This window comes from Phaenicophaeus curvirostris, chromosome 5 (genome assembly GCF_032191515.1).
Source record: "Phaenicophaeus curvirostris isolate KB17595 chromosome 5, BPBGC_Pcur_1.0, whole genome shotgun sequence".
Lineage (NCBI taxonomy): Eukaryota > Metazoa > Chordata > Aves > Cuculiformes > Cuculidae > Phaenicophaeus > Phaenicophaeus curvirostris.
In genome coordinates, this window is record NC_091396.1 from 16,157,251 (window position 1) to 16,181,188 (window position 23,938).

The 23,938-nt window shown below is 38.9% G+C and overlaps 1 protein-coding gene across 7 annotated transcripts in view; it reads right to left on the reverse strand.

The window, feature by feature from the left end:
• The window catches only part of SERGEF (secretion regulating guanine nucleotide exchange factor), a 157,559-nt gene that overhangs the window by 85,142 nt on the left and 48,479 nt on the right, over positions 1-23,938 (reverse strand). The window lies entirely within an intron of this gene.

Sequence of the window (23,938 nt, forward strand, 5' to 3'; positions counted from 1 at the left end):
AGTCAAGAGGGAGCCAAGAAACATCAAAGGCTAAGTTGTTCATGAGAATGCCTGAAGAAAAAGGTTCTTTCAGGTCATCGTGAAGGGTAATAACATTCACCTCAGTCTCAGCAATTAAGCAAAATTGTTTCCATCTCTACAGGAATTGGTCTCTTGGAAACTGAAGGAACAATGTATTCAACACAAACATGAATGAAATGTTGACCAGATTGAAAAAAAAAAGGCTAAAAATACACTTGGATAACAAAAGACTCTTTTGGAGTGGAAGAAAATGAGTAGCTAGGCAATGCATTAAAAATTATTTCCCTGGCTTCCATTCAGATGCTGCCCAAGCACAGCTTCATTGTTTGGCATGTCACTTGCATCTCCTCACGTCACCTTCATTCTCTCACTCAGATAACCTACAGATAAAAATATACAGAGCCCTATTCTATAACTCAGCAATATTAACCCAGTAGCCAGCAGCAAAAACTGGGGCCATCTTGATTCATAAAGAATTTTTATAGCCTCTGTGAACTAGAGACCATAGGGAGGGTGAAAGCTCACATCAAACTAAGGCATACGACTCTTTCAGGTTCACTTAAAAAACAGGACATGTTCATCATCTGTGGTGAGAGGGGCTTACCAGCCTACTGCGTCTACACATTCCACAGGAAGAAGATGCAGCAAAGGAAAGTGAACGTTGAATCTGAAATGCATTTCATCAGCCTAATACATTTTAGATTGATCACAGAAAATTATTTCCCACTTCACTTCCACATCAATTTTTTGCTTCTTGGGCCTCTTTAATGCACAATGATGATCCCCCCAGTCATCTGACACTAAAACATAGCACAGAAAACAAACGCACATACTGCAAACTGCTTTGCAGAATATTTACGAGGAAAGGAAAAATAACATTTTGCAGGTAAAACTGCAGAGAGGTATTCTAATTGATGAACACCCTCCCCTACAGCCTCTCAAAGTAGCAGAAAGAGCACCATCAAGCAAATTTTTTTTTCATTAGTGGTGGTGGTGGTTTGGTTTAGGAGAACGCTGACATTTTATGGTTACAAATCAGGAATAACCTGTGTCCAAAGACACAGACAAAGGGCTTCTGCTGACGAACAGTCTTTTCAGCCCACCTTTCTGGCAACCCCTGTGTGCTCTTTTCCAAGCAGTCCTCCACTTTGCATCATACATCTTCTCCAGTCGCCTTACACTGCTCATCACTGCCACCTCACTGTCACAGAAAAAAGGCTCTTCTCTCTCTGCAGAGCAAGAAACAAGACGTACCCTGCACTGCTGTTATGTCGCTGCCTGACTCTGCAAACCATGCTGGATTACCACTACAGAGCAACAGAGAGACTGAGCTGCAGCAAGACATCACCTTCCCTTCCATTTTCAGTGTGGTTCTGTTTTTTTAAGCAATATGCCTAAACTAGCAGTAATTGCAAGCAAAATAGGAGGGATGAGTTTTATAAGAGAGGCTTTATGAGCCTTTGCTGCCTTCAAACCTACCAAAAATGGGGGAAGGCACTTCTAAAGGCAATGCTTTTCCACACTGCAGCATCTAGGAGCCAGACTCAGCTAAACACACACAGCACACACAATAGACACAGTTGCCCTGGCAACAGCATCGCAGGGAAATTTTTCAGTAAAGCTTCTCGTTTTCTACCAAGGTTACTTTCAGATTACTGCTTAACACAAAAATCTGTATGGATCAGACAACATCTTGCACCTGTCTTGAACATGCCTGCATGAAATGATATGAAAGCCACACCACAGGGAAGAATAAAGCACTCCAAAAGTCTACAAGGGAACGGGGCTCTTAAAGCACCCAGCACCATCTGACAGCAGCAGCTTGCAAGGTAATGCATTGTCACTCACAACAGAATAAAACTGTGATGTGTTGTAATCAAATGTTCTCTAACCTTTGGTTTGTTTTCTTTACAACTGCTAACTTCAAAGATTTACAGCATGATTCTGCCACAATTTTTCTCTGCAACAAGAGACTAGAGTTTCTAATACTGATCACCACCTCAAAATACATCCAAGTAGAAACTAGAAAATAAAACCAGAAAACATCTAAGCTGCTTATTTTTACACATACTTTTATCCATTCACTAATGCGATTAAAAGACAGTGAAAGTATCTGGTACAGTATGTGTCTTGAACAAAATTTGGTCACAAAAAAATCATTTGAATAATTTGTAAGCTTAAATTACACCAGTGAGTTGGTTTACCTTGTTTCATTTGGTCCCCTAGTTTTATCAGATAAAGAAAAGCACAGTAATTCCTCGCATACCCTGAGATGCAAGAAATTGTTTCTCATTCAAACATTTAAGCTGTGATCAATTGCCACTACCAAACAAAAAAATAAAGAATAAGGATTTGTTCAAAACATAAAACAAACACCACTCAGAAAAATACTTCCTCATCAGCTCTTCCTGCCTAAAGGAGGAAGAGGTTTTAAACTTTGGCCTTTTCAAGTTTCTGGCACACAATTTCCTTCAACTGGGGAGCTGCAAAAGAAACCCCTTGCATAATCAAACGGCAAGATAGAACTGCTTCACAGCTTCCTTACAGGATACAAATATCCAAAATCAGAAGTTGGCAAAGAATCAAAACTAGTCAAATTAAATAGGACCGCTTCTAAATTTATGTCTTCCCAACTAAAAAGACAAAGACATACTTAAGAACATACTGTTACGACAAACAATAGATAATTTCAGCATCAATTGTGTATATATAGTTCTCACCAAATGGCTGTCACATCATACCAGATAGCTTCATTAGAAAAGAATGTTTCAGGCTCCACTAGAAGACAGGCAGCTCAGAAACTGTCTCCTACTGAGGGATGAAGAGATCCAATTACACATCCAAATCTTGACAGTTTGAGGAAAAGAATCACGTTAGTTCTAATGAGTTGTAGAAAACCTGCAGGTTTCTTGGCCCTCTGTTAATAAAGGATATTGCGAAATACATATTAACTTTACCTCTGGAAGAACAGGCAAGCATAAGACAAAAAGAGCTACTGGGACAATGTCAATAGGACCAAGCTGAATCCTCCACCATATAAAGTCATGACTGGGAGATGTCATCACATTAAAAAACAATTCCTGTTGCAGGAATAATTTGAGTAAAGGTCTCCAACATATATTAAGAAGATATGACTACATAATCCCACTTGTCCGTATGCTCTTAAAAACTTTACATATGCAGCTGCATAAGATAGACCCAAATATCTGAAGCAACACTAGAAAAGGACAAACAAAACAACTGCTTTAAAAAACCTCTATTCATCTAGCTTGAGGGAGGTTTCTAGGGAATTCAGGAAAGAATTACTATTTTCATTTAAAAGCAGCAGCTTTTTCCTTTTCCTGCGGTCCTTCAGAGAGGATTCTGCAAGGGATTCCCAGCCCTCATAGTTGTGTAACACAACTAACTATTCGAGAGTGTCCTAGGGTAAATCCAACAGGTGTCTATATACTGTAAAGATGACTTCTCATTTCGAACCAGCTTGCTTGGGATGTTCCAAATCAAAGGAGCAGAACTTCATGCAAAAGGGAAAGATGATCTAACAACCTCACAAGCCTGTAGACAGGGAGGAAGAGCAGGACAAAGCTTCCGTGATCCAAAAGGAAATGGTTAGAGACCCGCTAGGCAAATTAGATATTCATAAGTCTAAGGGGTTGGATGGGATTCATCCAAGGGTATTGAGGGAGCTGGTGGAAGTGTTTACAAAGACCTTTCCATCATCTACCACCAGTCCTGGCTGACTCGGGGAGTGTTCCACTGGACTGAAGGCTTGCAGCTGTTACATCCATTTACAAGAAGGGCTGGAGAGAGGATCCAGGAAACTACAGACCTGTCAGTCTGACCTCAGTGCCAGGTCATGCAGCAGGTCAACTTGGGTGCTACCTCACAGCACATACAGGACAACCAGGAGCAGTCCCATTCAGCATGGGTTTGTGAAAGGCAGGTCCTGCCTAACTAACCTGATCACCTTCCATGACAAGGTGACCTGCTTGGTGGAAGAGGGAAAGGTTCTGGATGTAGTGTACTTGGACTTCAGTAAAGCCTTTGACACTGTTTCTCACAGCATCCTACTTGAGAAACTGGCTGCCACTGATCTGGACAGGTGCACCCTGTGCTGGGTTAAAAAACAGATGGATGGCCAGGCCCAAAGAGTGGTGGTAAATGGAGTTAATTCCAGCTGGAGGATGGTCACAAGTGGTGTCCCCCAGGGCTCAGTGCTGGGTCCAGCCCTGTTCAATGTCTTTATCAATGACTTGGATGAAGGGACTAAATGAACCCCTAGTAAGTTTGCAGACAAAATTAAACTGGGAGGAAGTGCTGATCTATTGGAAGGTAGGGAGGGTTTAAAGAGGGATATGAACAGGCTGGATCGATGGGCCAATGGGATGAGGTTTAACAAGGCCAAATGCTGTGATCACCAAAGGAAAACCTATACAGATTAGGAGCAATTAATTCCTAAATGTGCATTCAGAAGGACCTAATAAATTGTTCAATAAGGCCTTCTTTCCCCCCCGCTTTCTTTCTTAGAGAACCAAAAGTTTTTTACAGCTTTTTAAGTATTTGTTGGGGAGAAAAAGATAGGGATTTGTATATTAACTTCTCTACTGCATTTAAATAAGGATAGATTCAAAATTCTTTTCTTCTAAGAGAAGAGAAGAAATGGCCTGACTCCCCTTTTCCTCAGTGAACGTCTGACCAAGGTTTAGGACTGTCTGGAAGCCTTTTGTCTCTAGCCTAAGTAAGACACTGCTCCTCATCATTCAAACACCACATATCTTAAAAGCAAAATACAAGGAAGAGAAATGTTAACTCAAAACAGAAGTCTGCCACTCCTACTCATATATTTATAGCACCAGGTCTGAACATAAGGGAGAATTTAAAATAACAATAAGGATGTTAAGGAGTCTGAAGTCAAGTGATCAGAAGCAGTAGCATACTAGGCACAAGGAAACGTGGTCTAACTATCTCATTATCTGTGAAAGACATCCACGTGTTAATAAAGTGTCCCAATGAAGTGACAATCAAGTACTGCCGATACAGCTTAATACAGCAGTTTTGAAGAGCAAGAGTACACATTCAAAATCAGAGGAGAAAACGTTGTACATTAGTTATGGGAGAAACTCCAAGACCACAGAGGCTGAAATTAAGAATTACATTAGAAAAATTTGTGATTGGCCACAGCTTTTCAGACTGTTTTAGTTGCAAGGGCAGAAGCAGCAAGTACAGAACATCTGAAGCACTGGGAACACCATCATCTCCATTAGTAACAAAAGTTAAATTATTGTAAGATGTTCTTGGCCAGCACAGTGTTATGGTAAGTGATCTTGTGACAAGTTTTTGCTGTGAACAAGGGTTCACATTGCTGAATTCAAACTGATGCAAAGTTTCTTGAGGAAATTCTCATTTTTAATATGGATTTTTCAAGGTTTTGATCAGTGGTCTTAGAGACACCGATATTGTATTTTTAGTCTGAAAGACAACAGTTAGTAAACCGACATGGTTTTGGGTTGGGGTTGGTTGGGGTTTTTTTTAAAAAAAAAGAGAGACATGAAAATAAGACAAATTTTATGAAATGCCATTTTCTACTACAATAAGGAAAACAAGTGAGTAATTTACATAATCCTGCACACAACTGCAATCTTAAGCTAAAAGCCAATTGTAAACTCCAGAATTTAGCAGCATAATTTTCCAAAACAAACCTTAAAAATACTATTTTTTTTCTTTTAAAAGAGGAAATTAACCTCAAAATTTAATTTCAGAGGGAAGTTCTTGAAGAACTTCTTGTAGCACTATATGTATGAAAAAATATTTGAAAGCACTTCTCTCAGCAATCAGAAGGGTGTCACGTATTCATTCTCACATTTTCATCAAGCTGTGCCACCCCAGACAGCACAATTCATAGAGATTCAGCTTTTCACAAGGGCTGGCCACTGGGACTCAGTAGACTCAGATGCAGTGACTGGCCATGCCTTGCATCCTCGAGCTTCAGCTCAGTTACTACAACCTTGCTGCGGGTTGCCAGAAGGAAAGCCAAGTCCATCTCTTTCCTTATGGGTGACATTCACCAGTTGTCAGAATTGAACAGCATGAACACTGTTCACTTCCATGGTGAGCCCAGAGAGTTTAATATATATAAAAAAAAAAGCTAACAATAAAATCATATCTCCTCAAAAGATGCAGATTTCTGAAGAACCCTCTAAAGGTCTGCCTGCAATCCTGTCAAAGGATCTAGTCTTTCCAGAGGGAGATTTTCTTTTTTTTTAAATGAGGTCTGATTAAAATTTAACACAGTTAAATAACATATCTAGGAGCTCAAATAGCCTACTTTTAAAACTGATAGTAAGTGGAAATTGCAAGACAAGCAGCATCTTTTAAAAAAGCTTCTTTTGTGTCTAAAACAGTGCAATGGAGCATGATTTATGCCAGAGTTTTAAAAATTTGGGCTACTCTACTCCCTGCTCATTCTGAATCCAGACCGTCATAACACACTGCAAAGATGTCAAGGGGGTTGGGTGCCTTTCACTCTAATAGTGCTATTTTAAACCAACATTTCTGTTCAAAAGAGTTTGATCCAGCTAGTAAGCGTGACCAGCAAAACGCTGCTCAGGGGAAACAACTTGCTGAGTGACACAACTGCAGGTCTCAGGAACAAGACAGGACAAGCAGCCAAAGTCCTGAAAGGAGGCAAAGACCACATGCAGTCTCACCTTCTCCTTGGTTACCACATTAGCTCCATATCCACAATTACAGGCAAAACAAAACAGGAACTAAGGGGAAAAGCCTTGAGGGCTTAGCAACACCTTTACTTGGTGTTTGCAATAAATAGCACATAAGGCACTATGTGATCTCGTCCACAGCCTGTGGTACACATTGCAAATTGTCTTCTAGAGGTGAAGTCATTTCCCTTTGGAGTGAAAGCCAGGGAATGCTGTCATTGCTACAGTCAGCACATGCTTGCTTACCCCTCTGCATTTATGCTCACCATTTTAAGACGGAATAGCTTACAGCACTGTATAAATGCAGAATCAGATAAGTTAGAAAAATCTCTTCAGTGCAATATGTGAAAGGCAGGGCAGAACGTGAACCATAAGACGTTTAATCTTTTCCCAGAGCAGGTGATTCTGAAAAGCAGCAGTGAGACAGAACACTGCCCATTTCAGTAATCTGCACTGGGAAATTCAGAGGATTTATCTGCAATGACAATAGTTGGGAAAGTTTTATTTTTATTACTCTGCTGAATTATCACAGCAGAACTGCCCTCAGATTTAAACATAAAACTAACACTGCTAGAGTCCATGATTTTTTATATATTCAGTTCCCTAAATTGTCTATACCACTACAGTAACTGAAGCTGTCTCAGTCTGAGGCATTTCTCCTCCCTTTGAAATGTTATCATTCATGTATTACACAGACTGAAAATTATGGCATTGAGGAGGACTCTTTCTGAGTACTCAAGCTGCCTGCAAACTGAAGCCTTGTTTCCAAACACATTTTTCAATAGCATTCCACGTGCATCTCAAAATAAAACACAGACTCCTCAGTGGTCTGAGAGCTCCACACAACTGATTTGCCTACAATCACAATGAGAAAGTTACTGGCAGAATAGCCATTTGCCTTGTCTTCATGCTGTACCAATGTGGATGTAGTATTTAAAATTCAAGCCAAGATTAATTAAAGTAGATTGGAGATATATGATAATGTCCTCTGCATTGTTCTGCTTTTCTTAGTGCAAAATGGTGCCCGTGTCCCATCTCCCTCTTTCATTATGCCCTAGAGATCCAAAGCTTAAGATAGACAGGGTAGCAAGTAAACTACTTCTTTTCTCCTCCATTGTTTTTATTTTAACCTAATCAATGGCAATCCTTCTACTAAGTCAACAAGTGTTTGGATACAAACCCTTCACCAATGTGGTAGAAGCTTCAGGAGAAGCTGAGAACTTTAGAACTTTGCAGGCTTTGGCACCTAAAGTCTGAACCAAGTCCTCTTCCTTTTTCTGTATTGATAATTGATTCATACTCCAAAAGATACCTGAAAAACATTCCATTTTAGTATGGAACTTCTACAAGTGAAAATAAGACAAATACTTTCCTAGCTTGCTTTTTTACTCATAGGTCTCAAATCTCAAGGATAAAAAAAAAAAAAAGGCATTCCTTCTTACCTAAACTAAATAATCAAACCAATTATGCCGAAGAATAAAATACACTATTTTTTCCTGTCCAATTAACGTTCCCTGCACACCAAAAATCTTAAAAAATAACTCTTTTGAGCCATAGCAATAAAGCGCCACAGAGACCAAGGCAGGCAGCAGAGGAAACAAAACAACTTTTGTTTTGTTTTTGTTTTTGTTTTGTTTCACCATTCCCTTTTACACTTGAGCAAAATTCTAATAACGACTCTTTGTGGATTTTTTTTTCTTCCTTTCTTCTGTGTTTATCATTCAATTTATGTAGTTTCCAGTTTTTGGGTAATTTTGGCAGGTCCCACTGGTTGCTTAGAGATGCTTCATTTTTTACAGCTCCTTTTCTGTTTGTACTGTGATTTTATTCTGAATGTCACCTCCAGCAAGACTGGATCTGCAAGTGAAGCAAGACATGCTCTGAAAAACCTTTTTTAAACAACCGCACCAAGGTCTACAGAGAAGCATACTACATGCCTTTTTCTCTCCTACATCTGAGAAGTGTATGAAAGGCTCCTAAGCAACATTTAACACTGTCTCACACAAAACAGCAGGCATGCTTCTAGCAGAATGTCTCATAGGGCATAACAGTTTCAGTCTCTGAAAATGTTTTCGTGGATGTTTTTGTGCAGAGAAAGAAAATGCAAAATGGACACTCCTAAAATTACCCAACAAAACAAGTGTGTATACGGGAGAGAGAAAGGAGAACAAAAGCAGCAGCATCTGTAGTTTCCAGACATGCCCACTATCCTAACCACATCCTCAACCAATCTCGTCTCCCATGTTTTGTAAGACAGTGCCATGCTGTGGACACTCTGCTTCTTGCTACTGCACTCTGCAGTCTCTGCAGGTACAGTAGGCCTGTTTCCTGACCCAGTTTCCTCACCAATCTCTATTTAGCTCTACGCTAGTGATGCTCCTGGCATGACAATCAGATACTGCAGCCTGCAGTGCAGTTCGTTACAACACATTCACAAGCTCCTAGTAAATTCAGTGGAAAAGTACTGTATCAACGAAGCCTAATGAAACTGAAGTAATTTTCATAAACTTATATCAAATGCAACAACAAGAAGGTGTTCAAAAGATTTAAATGATGATATTTCATTTTAAATCTACTAAATCTGCTAGGCATAAAGTAAATCCAAAGATATTTTCTACTCAAGTGCTGCAAATGGAAAAAGCTATTAGATCTAGTACCTTTTCTCCAGATTACCTAATCAATCTTATATCTTGTGCCACCTAAAACCTGCCACAATTCCTCCCACTGTCATTTATTTCTCACTAGAGAAGGGCTCTACACCTTAATGTCCAGTGAAACTGTAAGCTTAATCTCATTACAGCTATTAAAATCATATTCTTACATATACTTGAACCAAATTCCTCCCTCAGACACAGCCACCTGCAATTAACTTCAAACATTACTTGCACATATGCGTATGAGGGTAAAGTTTGTTTTGGGACATTCACTATTACACTAGACAGATAGGACTGCTCGGGCTCCAAAGTTAAGATCTAATATGCGAATATCTCTGAGACTAAGTAATTTGTGGTTGATTGTACTCCATTTATCTGAAAAAAAAAAAAAAAAACAACTTTGTTTTACAAGGAAATATCGCAACAAATGGCCATAACCTGGGCCTCAGTTAAAGAACCCAATTACTAAGCCCATAAGTTTTAACGTAGTAATTCATCATCCTACAAGTCTACACTTCCTGGGCACTTAAGTTAACTACAGATTCTGCATGCGAATACAGCCAATGCAGGTGCATCATATGCACGTGAAAAGTGCTGCTAATATTTTGCACGTAGAAGGCACTGAGATATGAAATATGTAAGTGCTTTACCATCTCTCTCTTTCGCCCAACACTGTTTCTACTCAATGGAATATTTTTGTAGCTGTAAAATTCAGTTCTGTATCAAAAACAAGCTTTGAGAATTGTTCAGAATCATTACACCAAAACATTTTAAATTACTAATCTTAAGATTTGAAACACTGAATTTGAAAAATTCTAAAACCAGCACAAATGTATGTTTAGCATTGACAATAAATAAAAGCAGCATTAGGAAATTAACTATGGCCACATCAGATGGCTCATAAGAGACAAGATGCTTTGGGGCAATGAATGACTTACAAGTTTGGACCATTTACAGAGGATATTATGCAAGGCACTGAGCACAAAGAACAATTATTCACAAAGCAGTCCCAGTGTACAACATGGCCAACCGTAATTTCAATCCTTTGCAGGAATTCATTCATATGCAATATGGCCAGTTTTGCTGGGGAGCAATTACTGTTGCAAAAAAATTCTTGTAGCTTGGCACATGCCATACAAACTGACAGTTTTTTTACTTCCACTATCATAATCACACTAATTTATTGACTCAACTAAAGATTCCCAAAAACTGACTCCAAAGTGCTTATGTAAAATCTTTGCAACAAGTAGTCTGATTATCCACTAAGTGCGGTGATACCAGCCAAAAGCAAGAGAAAACAAAATTAAACATCTATTAGAATGTGCAATTCATCCAGATTTCATCCACAGGCACCCATAAATATATGAGTCATTATAATAATGTACAAGGTAATTAAATTTCATCACTCATTACTTTGACCCAAGGAGGCACCTCTCATCTTCAGAAGGAAGACGCAATCCAGACTTGAATTTTTTATGACATTGGAACCTTGCAAGAAGAACAGCTTACGTAAAGCAGCACCTTTAGTCTAGCAGCTACGTAGACACAGAAGAAATTCAACATTGTAAATCTACTACAGACTTTGTCTTTTACCTGTTAGCGGGTAACACCACTACCAATAAGCAGCCTACCTCTTAGACCAGAATCATCAAGCTTGGTCTAGATAACACATTCTTCACTCATACCATATATTTCACATTTAAACCCAAGACAAGTAGACAGAATTCAAATAGGACTCTTCAGGAAGGACACAGTTAGGACAGGTGTTAGTGACAGATCTACCACAACTCACAGACACCTGGCAAACAAGGCAGGTATTTTGAGGTAGGTAGCTTCTTTGTTGCTACCTATGGACAAACCTCAAAAACAAAACTAAGATTATTTTGCTGTCTTGTTATTTATTAGAGAGATAACAGGATCACCCTCAGGGCAGCCCCAGGGCAAAGAGCCTGACAAAGCAGAGATCCTCTTGACAGATTTTCCCTAGGATTAATTTTACATCTCATTCAATTTTAGCTTACTGACCACAAGATTAAACCTAGACCTTTGCAAGTCACTTCTCTAACCTACACAATTCAAGTAAAGAATACATAAAAAGCCTGGGACTTTAGGAAGAGCAAATTAATTACTATACCACATCACCCACTCCAGTGAGAGGTGCTTCACAGACACCTCACTAGACAGCTATAGAATAACCTATAAAGTCTATTTTTAGAGTCCATAAGAGTTTATATCCTTTCAAGAGTCTATATATTTGTTTGTTTGCTTTTTCTGTGTGAACTTGTAAATTCTCAATATTAGCATCCAAACATTCATTCAACCCTGCTATGATGTATTCCCTTCTCTAAAGCATTTGTTCTTGTTGGGTTTGGTTTTGTTTTTTTAATCAAAGAAAAACTCTCTAGGAATCCCAGGCTCTAATCTGAATTGCTACTGCTTGAACATCTGTTAAAAAATATTCTGGCTGTTTACAGCCGGTAGAATGGATCCTGGTTCACATAGAAAAGCAGAGACTCGTAGATACCTGGCAAATCAAGAAAGCACTTTCGGGCATATAATCTAAGATGCAATCATTGAATTACTTCTTAGTCACAGAGTATGGAATCAGAGTAGAGAAAAACTACAAAAAGAAACATTGGTTTCAATGGTTACTTTCAATGTCACTGTGTTTAGTAGGCTGACTCTGGGTTGATTTGCAAATCCACACATACTCATGGGAGTGGGATCTCAGATCATTTAGCATGATGGCAGATTTCCAGTTCTTGGCAGGAGGGTTGTTTTTCTCCATGAATCAGCAACTGTCCATCACACTACAATCTGTGAAGTGAAAAACCCACCTCGTCAGCATAAACTATACACATGTATGTGTGTATACATCTCAAGAGGACTTTCTGGTCTCTATATACAGCCCACATATGAGGATTACCATTTGCACAGACATGCACATACACACTTATTAAAGCCAACCACACAACAAAGTGACTTCCCTCACCCTCTGCAGTCATACAATGCTTTAGTAGCATAGCACATTATTTGCATTGTAGGACTTTAAATATTATAGTAAAGAACAAAAACATCAAACCATGCTATTTACTGCTTTCTGTTCATCAGCAGGCAACCTGGGTACCAACCCCACTTTGGTCAACAGCAGAACAACTGCCTGCTGTTGAAAACAAAGCTACATTTGCATTTTTTGATAACACCAGCAAATGCATTCTAAACACCCATCAGCAAGGGAAACAAGAAGGAAATAAGTTACATTTGAAACATCTTCCTGAAACATGCTTTAGAATTTTAATAGCTCTCTGTAATACAGATAATACTTCTAAATACAATAGCAAATGAGATGAATGTTGCCCTAGTAAAACAAACTTACTTTCAGAAATACTCTGACAAGTAAATCATGCACTTTGGAAGCACATTACAGAAAAACATAAACTAATAATTCTTCATTTCACTCTTTCTGTGTCTGTCTCCCTGATACACAAGAGATTGCAGTATTCTTATTGTACAGCATCACTGTGCTAATATTAAATAATAATAGATTTGCTGGCTAAAAAATGCCACTTTTTTGAAGGAGGCAGAGGAACAACTAGTAGGATCAGAAAGTCACTGCTAAAATTCAGCAATCAGTCTTTTTTTTCCCAATTACTCACAATGTAAACTGCTAGCAAAATTAGGACCTGATCCACTGGATGAAGTAGTTCAGCAGAACGCCTGGCTCTTTATTGTTCCCTCTGTTTGAATTCTATATCCAGGGCATTGCAAAATTTACCAAAACCATCTCTTTTTTCCAGAGCCTAATCATAAAACTTGCACCTCATGGATATAGATTTACGATTTGATGCTATATATAAATTCACTCAGTAAATGGTTTTGTTTCTTGCAGCATTAATTTGCACATGAACTGAAAATCATTGAATACAGAACAGTCAAATTAACCAAGTGTAGCAATGCTATTGAAAGGGAAGCATTTTTTTTTAAATGCAAAATATATTTTATTATTAGTTGCATAAGGGTGATCTATGTTTACACAGCTCAGAGCTGGATTTAAAACCCATTTTAACAGCCAACTGTTTCAACCTGCATGTAAACAAACATACTGCATTTCTTCATTAGCTGGAATTTGCTGCAGTCTGTCAGCCATCTGTACTGTCTTGCATTCTGTTCTTTATTCAGAGCACCACTATCAAATGTTGGTGATATAGTATTGCTCTCTTTGGAGACATCATGACTACACTATAAATAGTTTAGAGACATAAAACACTATTTCTAACAGTTTTCTTAATATCTGCTTTCTCGGAATGCATTAGGTTGTTCTGTTTCTCATCCAATTTTGTCCTCCGTAGCTTTTTGTAGATACGAGATTTTATTTTGGCGCTCTCAGAGGTGCAGAGCAAAAACTGCAGCCCAAGCACAACTTTATTCAACTTCTGCACCCTCCAAATCCTGGATGTAGCGGCCAAACCCCAGAGCATAACCCTGCAAATATCTGCACTGCAGTCACAGGGGTGACTGCGTAGTGCAGAATAGCCAGGCTGTTGTTGAACTAACTCATTTTGGTGCTAGCCGCAGTTACAGAGCAGGTTTGCACAGAGAGGTGCAGACTGACCCACACTCCCCTGCCCACACACTGAGGTCAAACCCATCCTAGAAACTTGTGCTGCATTAGTGCGGCTCTGTGCTGGAGTTCAGGAACCCTCGGAGCCTTGTAGAGCCCTGGCTCACCACCAGCTAGCTGAAACATCAGCACATACCTCGCTCTGGTAACATGGACCTCAGCACAAACTTATTTCTGCTGCTTCTCCCCATCCTCTTCCTAGGATTACAGTGCACGTAGACATGCCCCAGCCTTACAGTCCCCCGAGTTTCGCATGCCAGAGGCCTTCCTGATGGCTGCACTGACCTATGTGCTCCAGACCCTGTGACTGTCAGGGGTGCACCAGAAGCCAGTGCTTGCACCAAATAAGTCCCTCTAACTTGAAGTTAAATCTAAGGCTTCTGAGCTGCTCTAAACTGCTCCAGCCCTCTCAAACAATTCAAACGAGATGGCAGCACAGAGGATGATGTCACCCAGACAGTTTAGCTACTGATTTGAGCAGTTTGCACTAGTTTCAAACTTCAGAGGACAGGTGATACTAGCTTTAGAAGAATACAGCCCAAAAATCCAAGTCCCTAATAAGGGCTTTTGTAGCTTGCTGAGTCGTCATCTCTTTCAGAAAGTAAAGAGAACTGGCATTGAGACAGGAAGGCTCACACACACCTTTCTTATAGGCACAGCAGAGCATTAGAATGTTACTTGTATAACCAATATCACTTAACAAGTGATGCAACACAAGCCAAAAAACGTTACTTAATACTTATGTTAGTTTTCCAAACCAAAAGCTGCCTACACAAATACTCCTTTTTAGTTCACCCAGTGGATGACTTTTCAGGAAGGACTTGATGCTCTGCCTTCATGCTGAGTTCCAGATTTACATCATACTTCTGATTTCAGAACTGCAGTGCTATAAACCCGTCTTCCTATAACCGAGAAATCTGCTGCCCCGCAGGACCAGACTCATAGCGTATTTGTGTGACACAACAGAGCTATCCCTGATCAGGGGTACCAGAATTCTGAACACTGATCTAAAATCACTTCCTGAGAGGTGAAAATACCTTATCCTTAAAGCTTCCTTTCTGTTTCATTTCTCAGTCTGATTGAGGACAGCATGGCAAAACACTGCCTAGTTTCATTTACTCTGTCAGCCATATACAAAGGTGAGCCCCACTCAATGACAATCAGACCGTAAGAGTGAAAGTTTGACACCCAGTAGTCCCTGATAAAATAGAGATACCTAGCACGCAACTCAGCAGAAAAGTTCTGCAGGTTTCTGAAGGCATCCCTCTGGAGAAATGTGGTTGGTTTGGGGTTTTTTTTATAACTATGGCATCTAATAAAGCTGTCACTGGAAAAAAAAGGAGCAGCAGCAACAAAAATGCCTACACCTTTCGGTCCAGAGCAGAATTTTGTGTGCAAAGCACACAAAAGCCAAACTGCAGGCCTGAAAGCAAGCTGCCAAAGATGCTCCTACAGCGCTGCAGTGCTACTGTTAGAACACAAGGAAAATCAACTCAGACATGCAGGCATTTAGGGGGACAGGATGAAAACTGTTCTTCAACAAGGGTTTGGTTTTTTCCCATTCTATATTGACGCTTATCAGGCAGTAGGTTCAAAGAGGGGCTTGGGAGGGATAAGAGAATACGGGTCTGTTCATTTCAGTGACTGAAAGAATGATAAAATGCAATACCATTGTCAAAATTTTCCAATTCCACTTTGTCACATCATATCACAAACCAGCCCGATCTAAAAATTTCAAGCATGTTTAACTCAAGAGCCCTTGACAACATCTAACACACAGACAATTTATAATAAATTGAGGTGTTTATTTTTGGACTTCACCTTGGAGCAGGAAGGAAAGACTGTTTTGCCAGCACCAGAGAAGTTTATATATCCTGCCAAACATATCAGTATTGTGTATTTCAAAGGTACGTTACGTATACCGCTGAGATACCCACAACTCCCTGCACATTTCATTCAGCATTACAGAGATGTGAATGGTTTGAACTCAATGTGAAATCAGGTCATGTTGGTGGCCACCAAGACTTCCCATTTCCACATGAATAATTATTGGCTTTAAAGCTTTTAAATGAGTAGTGTAATTTCTAATGTACTTTTTACATGTTAAAAAAAATTACACATTTTTTTAAACATTTCTCCTTTGCCCATCCCACAGTTCTTGCACACAACACTGATACTACTGACTGCATTAATCCTCTGGAGCTCCAACAACTAGAAAGAATTTTGGGAAGTCTGCAGCCCTGGAAGAGACGTTGTTTGTAGTGCTAGGCTTTATGTATGCAAAGACAGCAGTTTTGCACTTTCTCACTTGCCCCAAACTTGTGTATTGCTGTTATACAGAAATTCAAATTAATAGGAATCATGGGGAATTATAAGTCCAATAAAAGCTGCACTCATAGAAGTCCTTTTTACTGTCTTTGCCTTTTAATCATCTCAAACTTTTTCAAACACTTCAAACACTCCACCGCAGCACCCTTTCACTGCCTTCAACTGAATTGATATAGTACTTTTCCAGCTACATGCTCAGATATATCACCGTAGTGCATAAAGCTCTTTAGATTCTTAACTGTTTTTCTGGCACAACACCAGCAGTCACCATCTGTTACCAGCACTGAAAGTTCAACAACTAGGCCCTTCCATACCTAGAAGTAGTGATGATCCTACTATGTCACTCTCAAAAAGTCGTCAATAAAGCGGTCTCCCTAATCAAAACCACAGGATGGTACCTTCAGCAGCAGTGAACCACCCACCTCAATACTTTGCCATTTGCTCTACACACACAGTAGTTAGTTCCGTCTTCTAACCACCCATGTTTCAACCAAAACACTCTTTTTACAGCCTTCTATATATACATTAACATCAAAATCCTTCTCCTAAAGTTTTGTCACTATTACAATACCTACAAATGGGGAAAAAAACTGGCAACAATGCATGCTTCATATTGACTGTAAACCATGCTAAATGACAATGGTATTGTTTCCTTCCTGTGTCCTGCTTGCAAGAATTTCTATATACTTAACCTGTAAAGAACCTAACAAAACAGTATTTTTGGTTGCACCTGTGCACTACTAAGTCTAAGATGATCCTACTTGTAGACCTCACAAGCCACTGGGAGAACAAAAATAATAGAAAAATTATTTTTAACTGTTACACTCACTGAAAACTCCAGGAAAATTAGATTCTTCTCTTCAACACCAATGATCTGTGTAATTTATAAGACTTGGGCTCCTTGGACTTCATTTTGCAACCTTCCACAGCACTAATTCTATTCAGGTCAGACTTTCAAACCAGTATTTGCAGAAGCTACCCAAGGGCCCCCACAAAAGTGCTTTCCCTGCCATAAACAGCTATCAAGTGCCCTTCCATTCCTTATCCTCTTCTGCAGGTGGAAACTACAAGGGAAGTAAATATCAGCTACACACCATGCATTAAGCCCTGAAAAGCCAAGGCAGCTTGTAGCAAAAGACTGCTGCTTTAGGTGATTTGCAAATACACAGCTCTCCAAACCCCAGTGACTTCATCATGTCAAAACCAGACCCATAAGCAACATGGTTTATAAGAACAGCAGCACTGCTGCTCTTACAAAGAATGAAAAATGTTCCTTGTAGCTGTCTTGCAGATTTCAAAGAAAAGTAAAATCTTGGGCTGTATGTTGTTTCTCTACAAAATTGACTGTGAGGCCTTTAATTCAAACCCAAAGTAGAAAGTCCAAGCATAAGCAGAAAAGTAATAGATGAAAGAAAAACATCAGCTTTATTTCCAGCACAGTTATTTGTGGATCAAACTGACTTTACGTGTCACGAGTAATTTTGGTGAAAAAATTAGCTTTGCATTTAAAGGTTCACATATACCAGTCTGAGAAAGAATAAAACTAAAGGGAACTTCTTCAGACAAGCAAAGATCCTTAAAAACAGCTGCATACAGCATACATGATTCTAGATGCCTAATACTGTAACTCAGAAGAAACACTCAAATAAAAATGATTCTCATTTGCTTTTTTCCAAGCAACATTTTAATGATGACAAAGTCCCATCTGTGTCACCTCTAAACAATTCTATCTCCTTTCAGGCTTCTATTTACCCTTAAAGAAGAACGCAATGTTGCAAACATTGGCTATTTTAATTTTCTGAAGAGCAGAGGCTCTGTTTTTAGTGAGCTAATTTCAATAGCCTATCTGTCACAAAGACTGTACGTCTATTGTTACTCAAAAGTAAACAGCGGACAGGGCACAGAATTAAAGTTGTTATTATAAACTTAGAGCAGAACTGTCAGCGTAAACCACTATGACAATTTTATATGACCAAAGAGCAATTTATGCTAGAAAATGGCACATAACTAGAGAAACAGCAGAACAAATCCTAAAAATCAAATTATCATCTTAAGCATCCAGATCAAGGGCTCCAATTTGAATGTATGGATAGTTAAACTGCAGAGCAGCTTCCCAAAACATTTTCTACTTTGTGAACTTTAGAGCATAAAGAAAATAAGAAGAATGAGGAGAGGACAGCTAACTGTAGTGCTTCTGGGCTAAAATAAAATAACAACAAAGAACCACTGAACCGTGAAGTAGTTTTTTCCAAGTTGCTATTTCAGTTACAGCCTTCCTCTCCACAAGCCAGTACTGGAAAGAAGATGCCAGCTTCTACCCTATCAGAGTAATACAAGCAGCTTATTTTATCCAGAGGGGCACATTGAGAGCTCAGAACTGTTACATAATGCTTTTATACATTTTGCTGCATCCAAAATGTGTATCATAACAGACAGGAAAAAACAGCATGGTTTCTTTAATTTTCTTCTCTCTCATTGGCTGTCTTCCTAGTAAGAAGCATCACTTCTGCAAACTGAACTTGACTTGAGCCTTGCCCGGTGCGTTTTCACAAACAACCTGTAAACTCATCCCTGAGTGACACGACAGCTTGTTTTATTACAGCACTGACTGAAGCTTCATAATTCTGAATTTTGATCATGTGTGGAAACAGTTTTGAGGACAGCAACAAGGATAATTCAGGTCTGACAGGACCTCAGGAGATTTCTAGTCCAACCTCCTGCTCATAGCCAAGTCAGCTATGGGATCTGACCACATTGCTTGGGCTTTATCCAATTAAGTCTTTTCCATTCTGTAGTAACAGAAATGCTACAACCTCCCTAGGCAGTCTGTTCCACTGCTTGATCGTCCTCATGGTGAAAAAGGTCTTCCTTTACGCTAAGGCTGAATTTCACATTTTAATTCATGTCCTCTGTTTTGCATCCTCTGCCCAACACCATCTTCTCTATGAATCTCCTTGGAGGTACTATAGGTAGGAAGGCTGCCACTATGTACTTGAAGCCTTCTCTTCTCCATGCTGAATAAGCTTAGTAAGATCTTAATTGTCCTATTTTCATCTGTCCGTTTCAGTTGATGGTAAACAAGGTACTGAGACAGCTGTCTACTCAAAATAAACCCTCAGAATTTTCAGCTCTTAAAACAAATATGTCGTCTTCAAAGAAATTGTAACCATCTCATCTCAGTGAACTTCTGAACTCTGATTTTTTTACAGTTCCCTTCTCTGTAAGTATTTACTCAGAACAACTCATCTTATGTTTCCAACATCATCAACACTACTCAAGGGCAGAACAAGTCCCCTACAACTTAAGGACAAATAGAGTGAGTTTGGTCACTGTTTCAAAATGAAGCCGATTTAGAAGCAAGAGCAAACAGGGAAGTTTCTCTGCTGAGTAGCAAATTACTTTGATAACTTTGGACAACCAAAAAGAAATCTAGAACAGAAAATGCTATGCTGCCTTCATACATAGCACTATAGCAACATTAAAATATACTAGGTTGGGTTCATAACATTGCTGTTAAAGTTCACTCTTTTCTAAGAAGCTATGAGCTACTGCTCTGCAAACCTTCACAAGAATAAATTACACTTTAGAAGCACTGAAGACACATTAAGATGACATAGGTCACAGGAAATTCAGACTTCAAAAACTTACTGAATCCAACCGATCAGAGACCAAATCAGTATTAGAACGAAGAAGAGGGCAACATTAACTAAAATAAAGCTCTCTGAAACGATTAAGTAATTTTTCACTCACTATGATAACACATATTCTAGTGGCTTAGATATCAGTGAAAGAGTCATTTAGGCACAGTTTCACTTTTAGTCATTTACTGGAACATATAACCCTCTGGCCCATTTCCAGAAGATTTCTCAAATCCAATAAAAAAAAAAAATCTGTCAGCCTGAGCAGCCACTAATAACCTGCACCGCACCACATGAACTGTAAGCTGCAACAAGACACACACAGCAATACAGCAGCATATTCTAAAACTGTCTTCATTTTTTTTTTGTGCTCTTTGGTTACATAAAAATGACTTGACAAACGTTTACTTCTCACAATTTCATCGACCACACTATTAGCCATTTCATTCAATTGTCCCTAAGAGACAAAGCCAGTATGTTTATTCTCGCTCATAAGTAAATGTTTAATTCCTTAAAAACATTTGCATTGAGCTAAAATCTGTTACACTTAATCACCTTCAGCTTTACCTTACATCTCAAACCAATAGGCCTAATCAAGCATACTCTGCATAGCTGAGTGTAAAACTAGATGCTTGTCAAATGACAAGCAGAATATTGTTATTAAAAAACATTTTAGAAACTCAGTTAAAGCTACGACAGTACTGTGAAGCCAGCTTCAAAATGAGAATTTCTTTTTAGCAGACAGCACAGGGGTGCAATTTTGCTATTTCACTTTAATATTAAAACCTGAAGTTTCAAGTATTTTTAAAAAGAAGATTTCAAGTTATATTTAAAACAAAAATTATCATAAGACTTTCAAGAAAACCTTGCCTTAACACACATACTCAGCCACTCATAGATGATCACTATCAGGTATATATCTATGTATAAATATATATATATATCAGATAGATATATGTTATATTATTAGTTTATGACAACCACCAGAAACTGAGCAATCATATGGCTTTACAACATGGTAGACAATTTCACTGGATATTGTAGAGTTCCACTGACATAAGTGCACCTCACTATATCAACACTGGGCTTGATCCAGAAACTCCTGCTGCAATTTCAGGTCTCCAGTCAAGAGTACTATAGACTGCAAACAAATATCAAAGGATGCTATACAGGCGATTCACTATGACGAGCTACACTACACACAGGAATGTTTGCTGTTTTTTTCCTTGTCCTTTTTATTCTACTCTGTCCATCAGAGACCTAAGTGTTGCTACTTGCTTCTATTTAACCATGTGTGTTTTACCCTTCTTTCTTTTATCAGCTGTGCTCTTAAGATATGCTTTGGATTATGCCACTGTTGAAGAGAGCTAACCTGCAAAGATCCTTTGAAAACCCTGCTTACTGGAACGTGACTCAGGGCAGAAAGCAGGTGCATAAAGCTTTCCCATTTTAGAGTGGCAATGAGACAAGTGCAGCAGTTTGAACAACAGATTCTTTGCAACTTCTACATGGGAAGATGCAGTTGGGCTTACTGCACGCTCAGCTAATATAACAATTCTGTATAGTCATTAAAACCACTGGTGCATTCCTTCCACTCTCCCAGGATCATGCAGTTTGCCTTGCTATGACTGGCAATGTGTTGGTCTTCAGTTCTTCACACATCTCCATCCAGTAATGTCAGACTTGAAGTGCCTTACAAAGTCACAAAGACAGGAAAGAAACATTTGGGTATTTTTCTACATTTAGCAGAGCTTCTGCTTTGAGAAAGAGGTGCAGAATGCAACTATTGACCACTAAGTCTTCTATTCACTTTGGCAACTACGGTAGCAGAATCTGCCTGGGGGAGGCTGTGGGGGAAGTGTGCTGCTACTTTGCCAGAGAAAGCAGAAGATTATTCAAAGGCCAGCTCTAAAACTCAGCTGAAAAGTTTGACGCTGAGCCAGGGGAAATAATGTGCTACTGCATCTCACCTCGAGGTATTGCCCTTAGATGAAAAAAGGATGACTAAAAAGCCATGCCATAGGGTTTCTGCAGTAGAGAAGTTTCTTCTCTCCAAAAGCTCAAGAATGTAAAGTGCATTTAAAAAAAAAAAAAAAAAAAAAGTTCAGGCCTGAGTATGTCCCTCAGAAGGTCCAAACAGACTGTAGACCTTAAAGAAGTTTCAAACACCAAGGACACATGCTTACAGCCCCTTGAACACTCCTCTTCCTCAAAGTTTGAAGAAAGTCTTTTCTCCAAGAAATAATGCGCTGAAGTATCCAAATGTTTATGGCCATATACACATTTTTTAAAAAGTAAACAAAGCTGTCTCTGCAGACCATCTCTCACAGGTGCAGTGTGACAGGCTTGTTTAGGTGTGCAGCGCTGGCTTTCCAGCAGCCACACCAGATGGCTCTCAGTAGGTCTACACAAGAACAACTCTCCTGGGCAAGAGAGCAATAGAAAGAAACAACGAAAAAAAACACAGAAGCAAAATATCTCATGAGGAAACCTCAGCTAAGGCATGTGTAATGATTATGGTCCTGCAAGAGAGATCTTGGTTACATAAATTAGGAGTGAAAGCAAATTACCTGAACTGTTGGGAAGTACAACTCAGACAAACATAACAACCATGTTTTTTTTAATACCAGTTCTCTAAAATCAAAGTACTCTTCTTCAATTACACCTAAGTATACTAAATTACATGTAACAACACAAGCAAAACACCTGTATTTTTACTACATCTGATATCTGTCTTACCATTAATTTAATTAAAAATTACTAAGTGAATGACCTTAAAATAGCTTCATTGAAGAGCAAATCTAGAATTCATAGATTCATTTTGGTTATCTCAAACATAAAACTAATTTAGCATCACCATTCAAATTGGTTTAATGTTGTGGGGTTTTTATTTTCTCCCTGAATATAAGCCAACATATACTACTGAATACAAAAGAAAATAAGAAAGACAGATGGAATCCAAGCATGAGTATTATTTGTTATATTATACATTTCTCTCTATAAATGTATAAGCATATGATACAAGTGCATCACATTGAATCACATTTATCTTAACATGAATAAAAGGACTTCAGAATTTGGTCCTGATTTTTCAAACTAACAACATTGAGTGCTTAGCCCCATGCCAGCAAGAGAAAGCAAAATGTTTCTCTTTCAGTCACAGGACTGGAAGAGAAAGCACATGCAGACTCACTGAATGGGAAGATATTTTTCTGAAGCATGTTACCAAAAGTATAATAAGCAGCAGCATAATTTGAAATCCCTGTAGTAACACGGGTACCTGAAAGAAGCTGTCAGTAAGTAAAGTGTAAGGGGGAGAGTACAGGCCAAAAAAGGTTGAAAGAGCAACCTGGAATGCATATTTAATTTCAGCAGTGGTACATCAGCAGTCCCTCATGTACTTAGCATTACTAAATTTGAAGTCCTCAGATAAAATGACTTTATTAGAATTCTCTCTGGCATGGCATGCTGAGCATACAACATAAGTGAATCAATGCTCTTTTCTCATTGGCTTTCTGCCACTCTGACTGCAAATGGAGACCTCACACGCAAAACCAGTCACCCTAGAAGATCCTGAATTGTGTCAGTCTTCATGCACTCCTAACTCACTTGGCCACAAGACACTGTAGATGCCTCCATGTACCATGCAGAAAATCAAAACAGGATACTACACTGTCTTTGTTTGTTGAATAGGTAGGGGTGGGATATCAAGTTCACATAATATCTTATTTCATATTTCTGAACAGCTGCTCAGCTAAGCTAAAACAATTGTATCTTAAGATTATTAAACAGTATTGCTGTAATTCACAAATACCATCTTAATCTTTTTAAGTAAAAAAAACACAAGTATTTTACTCCAAGCAGTCTGTATTTCAGGCTTGCTGTGGCAAGGAAAACCAGAGACAGAAAATTAATCCTGTAACACAATTACTGAATTGCTGAAACTGCTGAACCAAGAGA